The 7,096-nt window shown below is 36.3% G+C and overlaps 1 non-coding gene across 1 annotated transcript; it reads left to right on the forward strand.

Annotated features, from left to right (window-relative positions):
- The first annotated feature begins 6,631 nt into the window (after window positions 1–6,631).
- On the forward strand, window positions 6,632–6,738 carry LOC127088367 (small nucleolar RNA R71). Its single transcript, XR_007790205.1, has one exon. It is a non-coding gene; the product is annotated as a small nucleolar RNA R71 (small nucleolar RNA).
- Window positions 6,739–7,096: the final 358 nt, after the last annotated feature.

Raw genomic sequence — 7,096 nt, forward strand, 5'->3', positions numbered from 1 at the left:
GCGTATTACTCATATGGACTGTCAGTTTCTCCTGATTTCTTTTCTCTTTGTGGACATATATCTTCACAGAGTATTACCTTTTGCGTACATACATTTGCATCATGAGGTCTCTTAGGGACCAAAATTCGTCTCTTTGTTATTATTTAAGCCCATTCTACCTCGTCGAGACGAAGATTTTAACCTTCACTTCTCCGACTAGAATGACCTTAAATAGGGGCATCTGTAAGACCCTAATTTTGACCCTAAGATCCCTCATGACATCATAACATTGTATTTACATTGCCTTAAGGATCATAAGCATCTTGGCTCCTTACCTTTGGGGTGGGGTCTCTTGTGAATTGGTTTGAGATCACCAAGCATGATTGAATTATATATTATTGTTTTTCTCATTTTTATTTACTAACCAAAAGCACAAAAATATGTCACTAACATCTCTTGTTTGTAGCTTGAGCAGTCACAAGGTCAAAAGCTTCTAGGAGATCCTATATGCATTGATATGGACAAGAGAAGATGAAAGCAAGCATGGCTATGGTTCTCAAAGCTCTCATCCATCAAATATGCCTCCCAAGTATCTTAATTCATCATTTTGATCAAAGCAAATCAAAGGGTTTGAGGTTTGTTTCCCAAGGAAACCCTAATTCATCTGTTCATCAACTGTGCCTTGCTCATGAAGCAACCTCAACCCATGGTCAAATGCAATCAAGGGAAGTTCTTTAATTCATCATTTCAGGAATTTTTGAACTTATTTTAGTGTCCTCAATCATCCATTCATCAAGATATGAGTTTTGGACTTGAGAAGTTGATCAGTCAATTCATCTGACTATTTTGAAATACACTGAGACCTAACTTTTTATGTGTTGGTCAAATGGAGATGATCCCAAGAGAAACAATGTTATTAAGGACCATATGAACAACTTTCATGTTCATCAAAATTTTATTTGAAGCTTGGAAGGTCATCACCCATTCCAAGACATTATAGGTCATTTTGACTGAAACCCTAATTTTTGGTCAACTTCCCAAGGACATAACTCCTTCATTTTTCATGATTTTGAGGTGAAACTTAATGCATTGAAAAGATTAATGTGTCTACTTCAAATGTTATTTTGAGAAAAATTTCAAAATCTCAAAAGAAATACATGTGATAATGCAAAACATTATAGGTCACTTTGGACCAAATGCATTGAAATGTGAAAAAGTCCAACTTCAAGTGCCCATAACTTCTTCATCAAAAATCCAAATGATAAAAAATTCAAGTCCAAATTGATTCTCTTGAATATTTTATCATGTTGAATATTTTATCATTTGGAGCTTGCATCATTGAGACAGAAGGGCTTGAACTTTGGCCAATTTTGAAAATTCCACATATGCATGTTTTGCACCCTACACTTCAAGTTCAATTTTCATTAATTTCCAAGGCCCAAATGGAGTTTTGATCAACATGACATTTGTTCCTTATGCAACAAGCTTTCCAACCATTACTCATAAGGTTGCATTTTAATTTTGGACATGGCATTTTCGAAGACTTCAATGTAATAGTGCATTTTGTGAAAATCATTTCAATTGCCATGCATGATCCAAATACACATCACCTGCATGTCCAAAACATATTTGGTGATGTTTAGCTTGCCATTCCAATCAGAATTGGGCCCTCCATGCGCCTGTACAGGCCCATGCATGGAGGCCCTCTTCACCCATGCACACACTTTGCTCATGCTTGCAGCTCCCTTCATCTATAAATACAAGGCCTTGGCTTCATAATTTCTCAACCTAAAGGCGCCCCAAATGCTGCACAACTGATCCCTCAACCTCACTCCAAAGGAACTCACCAATTTTCTCTTAATTTTTTCAGATCTTGAATTCAATTTCATTGATTGTTTTCTAGATCTAAAGTTCCTTAGCCTTCTTCCCTTTGATCCAAAGAACAAACTGCAAGCATCCATAACAAGGAATTATGCTCTCAATCTCTGCAAATCAGAGGTTTACTTCTGATTTTAATTTCTTCGAATCAACTCATATGGTGCTTGTTTCTTGCTATTGTTGTGTGATCTGAAGTCCTCTGCATAGAGGCAACATTTTAGAGCTTTGAATTTTCAAAATCCATTAAGTTCCTTTGAACACCACAAAATTCCATCTCTGATTTCTCTTAATGTCGAAACCTAGAGTGGATTTGGTTGGTACAGGGGTGATGTACATCACCCTAGCTTTCGATTGGTACCTGGATCGTGGCATTTGGTTAACATTTTTTTCTCTGCAAATTTTGAGCCTCGCCGGAGCTGGCCGGAGAAGACGGTGGCGCTGGTCACCGTCTGGTCTCCAGATTGAATCTGAGCCATCCATTTGTGTTTCCAGATTCAATCCAGGCTATTCAATGTTATGACTTGTTTTAAGGCACTATGTGATTCAGTTGACTAGGGTGTATGGTGAGCGTGCGCTTCCTGGCCACGTGATGATCCATGTCAATTAATGAAAGTGCATTAGACGCTCCACGTTTTTTTCAATTATTTTAATTTCTGATTATATTTTCTTTTATTTCTTTTAATTCCATTTTATTTTTAAAATTCATATGTCTATCATTATTGGTCCAAAAATTATGGGACCAATTGCATTATTTCTCTTTTAATTTCTACTTTCTAAAAATGATTTTTAATATTTTTTATTTTATCATTTTCTATTTTTTAGTAATTTTCTCTTTTCTTCTTATTTTTAATTCATTTAAAATAGTTTTTGATATCCAAAAAATACAAAAATATTTTTCCAACCTCTTTGAATGATGATAGATCTATGAAAAATATTCTCATCAATTTATTAATTGATTTGAGATTTATTTGAGATTTTAGTTCAATTAGGTTATTTTTATGCATTTTTAATTGATTTAAAATAGTTTCTGACTTCTAAAAATGCTTAATTTTTTTGTCAAACTTTGTTTGACCTTGTTGAACTTGGGATAATTCACTTGGACTTTTCAAAGTTGATTTGAAGTTTGACCTTTCTTTATTATTTTAATTCAAGTTTTATTTTAAATATTAAAAATGCCAAAAATATTTTATTTGTTTCTTGACTTCTAATTCTCATTTTGCTTCTGTTTTCTATTGTTTGACCTTGATCTTCTCTATCTTTGGTCAACACTTGTTGATTAATACATACCATTTCCATTAATGCACTTTAATTCTTCATCTTCTTCTTCTTCTTCTTCTTTTCTTTTTTTGATCAATGAGTTAAAGGTTGATGGTTAGCATTGATACATGGATGTTTAATCTTCCTTGATTCAAATCTAATTCATCTTGATCATGGATCAAGTGAATGGCTTTGCATTAAGGATATATTATTTCCTAAATCATGCAAAGAACCTAAATCAATACAAGATCATTTCTCATCCTCTTTTTGGCATGGCAAGTTGTTGGAGTTTGATTCACTAATCAAGACCTCTAACTTGTGTTGTTACCTACATTATTATTGACCGACCTCAGATAGTTGTGACTTCTACATAAGTCCAATTACGATTGCTTAACATAGCGCTAAATTTGCCTTATAACACACTAACTACTAACATTAACCATTAACCATTAACATTTAACTTTTTGCTTTTTACATTTATGCAATTTACTATTCTTGTACATATTATTCATTTTCTTTTTTTCCTTTGCTCATTTGAGCACATGTTTATGTTAATGCAATTTGCCTTTTGCTCACTTGAGCACATAATTGTGTATATATCATTGTGCTTGTGTTTTATTTTGATTGTTGTGGACCAAATGCAAAGTGAACAAATGGACTTAGACTTTAGGACTTTCCCTATACAAAATTGGAGTCAAAGAGCAACTAGGCATTGAGCCTTTAGAGTGCTATATAAGTCAAAGAGCAACTAGACATTGGGCCTTTAGAATGCTATAAATGCTAAAGAGAACTTTGAAGAGACTACTTACTAAACTCCTTCTTGTTCATTCTTGGTTTGTTTGATAAAACTTTTTAATGTGTGTGTTCTTGTGCTAGGGATTCCAATATTGAGCCTAAGTGAGGAACCATTGCCATGAGCTTCTAAGAGAGAAAGATACAAGAGGCATTGGGGATCTTCTAAGAAGCTTGTTTGATTATGTTGATTGCTTGAGCTTCTACCTATTTTGCTTGCATATTCCAAAGGATGGAAGCTACTTGGATCATCAATATGATCTCAAGAGAGGAACTCCATTTGTGGTCTTGTTTCTTATCCCTTATCTCTTGTATGATTAGGACTTTAGCCATTCTTCTTCTTCCCTCCACTCTAACCCAAGCCAAAACTTTTTGTGCAAACATTAACACTTCTTTTAAACATTAGAAACCTAAGCATTATGCTTTTGATTTTCAAATTTTCTTTTCATAACACTTATTTTGAATTGAATCTTTAAGTCAACTTTGACCATACTTTGTCAATACTTTTCATTGGTAAATATAACCCATTCAAATACTTTTTATGGTTTCAATGGCCACTTCTTAATCAAAACTTTTTTCATAACCTTTAGCTATTAGGTTTGAGTTATCCTTAAGGTAGATATAATACTCACTTATATCCTTAGTGATGGACAATGAGCCTTCCATGCTTATTATAGGGTTAACCCCTCACTAGCATGTTGAAGTTATCCTCACATGGTGGATTTGTGGTTTTAGGTTGAGTTTTCTCCCTTGGATAACAAAAGACCTTAAGGCTTTTGGACCAATCAATTCACCAATTTTTGAGATTTTTACCCCGAACTACGAGGTTTTGATCCTAATCTTTTTAAGATGGTACGTAGGCAATGGGTTTATCCATCCAAACACAAAATGTAAATTACTTGTATATTCTCTTCTCATCTCTTCAATCATGTTTGCACACAATTTTTTTCACAAAATACCAACCTTACAACAAATATGAAAAGGGCTCCCTAGGAGTACCTAGGATGTTTTGGGTGCTTAAAACCTTCCCATTGCATAACCAACCCCCTTACCCCGATCTCTGACATTTTTACTAGTTTTTGATTCGATAAAACTTTTAGGTTTTTGTTCGCTTTCTAACCATTCCTTTGGATAAATAGAAGTGCGGTGGCGACTTGACTTGTATGATTTACCTTAGATTTAGTCAATATCTCTAATGGTAACGAATACCCCGCTACACCTAAAAGGATAGGGATATCGTCGTCTTCCTTGATATCCATGACCACAAAGTCTGTTGGGATATAAAGTTGACCGATCCTAACTGGGATGTCTTCTAAAATGCCTACAAGATACTTAACAGACCTATCGGCTAATTGGAGGGACATCTTAATTGGTTGTAATTCTCCTAAGTTTAACCTTTTACACACAGCTAAGGGCATTAAACTCACATTAGCGCCTAAGTCTAGGAAAGCTTTGTCGATCACATGACTCCCTAGAATGCAAGGTATAGAAAAACTACCAGGGTCTTTCTCCTTCTTAGCAAGTTTATTCTCGGGAATAAAGTTGCATTCCAAGGGTTTGGGATCCTTAAGCCTACGCTTGTTGGTTAAGATGTCTTTGTGGAATTTGGCGTAAGATGGAATTTGGGTGATGGCTTCGTGTGAAAGGAATCTCTACATGAAGCTTCTCTATTACTTTTATAAACTTTTGGTATTGGTTATTGATTTTGCAGATAAGGGATTGGTGGTTTGTACGGGGGGGGGGGGGGGGGGGGGGTGGTTTGTAAGTTTTATCCTTGGCTTCTCCTTCTTGGTCGGTTTGTTTTTAGGGTTCCATCGGTTCCTCTTCTTGGTTGGTAGGTATATTTTCCTTAGAAGCTTTGGACTCGCTCATTGCTGGGTTACTAGACCCTTCGTAAGCGGTCCCACTTCGTAATGAGATGGCGTTAGCTTGCCCTCGAAGGTTGAATTGAGGTTGTCTAGGGAATTGTCCTCCAGGTGTAGTTTGTGGGGCTTGGTTTTGTGCTACCTGTGAGATCTGGGTTTCAAGCATCTTGTTGTGAGTGATTATCTGATCAACCTTGGTCCCTAATTGCGTTATCAGTTCGTTTACGTGAATGTTCTGGTTTAGGAATTCTTTATTTTGCTGAGTCTGGCCTGATATAAAGCTTTCCATGATCTTCTCAAGGTTAGGCTTCTGAGGCACAACTTGCATAGGTTGATTTGGTTTTTGGGCTTGATAACCTTGTGGTCTTTGAGGTGCATAATTTTGGATAGGGTTCTGGTTTTTATAGGAAAAATTCGGGTGATTTTTCCATCCAGGGTTGTAAGTATTAGAAAATGGGTTACCTTGGGCGTAATTCACTTGGTCGGTGTTCAGGTCGTTCAAAAGGTTACATTCCTCTGATTCGTGTCCTTTAGATCCACAAAGTTCATACTCTGTATGGACTATCGCTGTGGTGTTAGTGTTTGTAGAAATATGTTCGACCTTAAGGGCTAAAGCGTCCATTTTCGCCTGTATCATGTCCATAGAGATTATCTCATGTATTCCACCTTGGGTCTCCTTTTTCTCTATTGACGCTCGTTCAGTTCCCCATTTGTAATGGTTTTGGGCCATATCCTTAATTAGGTCACAAGCTTCAGGGTAAGGTTTGTTCATCAGCGCGCCACCAGCGGCAACGTCGATGCTCATCTTTGTGTTATAATGGAGTCCATTGTAGAAGGTATGAACGATCAACCATTGTTCTAGGCCATGGTGTGGACAGACTCTTAACAACTCTTTATATCTCTCCCAAGCTTCAAAAAGTGATTCTCCTTGGTTTTGAGTAAATATAGTTATTTAGTTTCGAAGAACAACAGTCTTACTGGGGGGAAAATATCTAGCAAGGAATACTCTCCTAAGGTCTTCCCAGGTAGTTATTGAATTAGCTGGAAGTGAATCCAACCATGAACGTGCTCTATCCTTGAGGGATAAAGGAAATAATCTTAAACGAATCGCATCAGGTGAAGCACCGTTGGATTTAAAGGTGTCGACCAATTGGATAAAGACTTTTAAATATTGATTTGGGTTCTCAGTAGCGAGACCCGCGAATTGGTTCTGTTGCACTAATTGCAATAAAGATGGTTTTAGTTCGAAATTGTTGGCAGGAATGAGGGGGTTTACTATACTAGAACTAGGTTCCTCGTCAGAGGGTTGGGCAAATTCCTTAAGA

This window comes from Lathyrus oleraceus, chromosome 5 (genome assembly GCF_024323335.1).
Source record: "Lathyrus oleraceus cultivar Zhongwan6 chromosome 5, CAAS_Psat_ZW6_1.0, whole genome shotgun sequence".
NCBI lineage: Eukaryota > Viridiplantae > Streptophyta > Magnoliopsida > Fabales > Fabaceae > Lathyrus > Lathyrus oleraceus.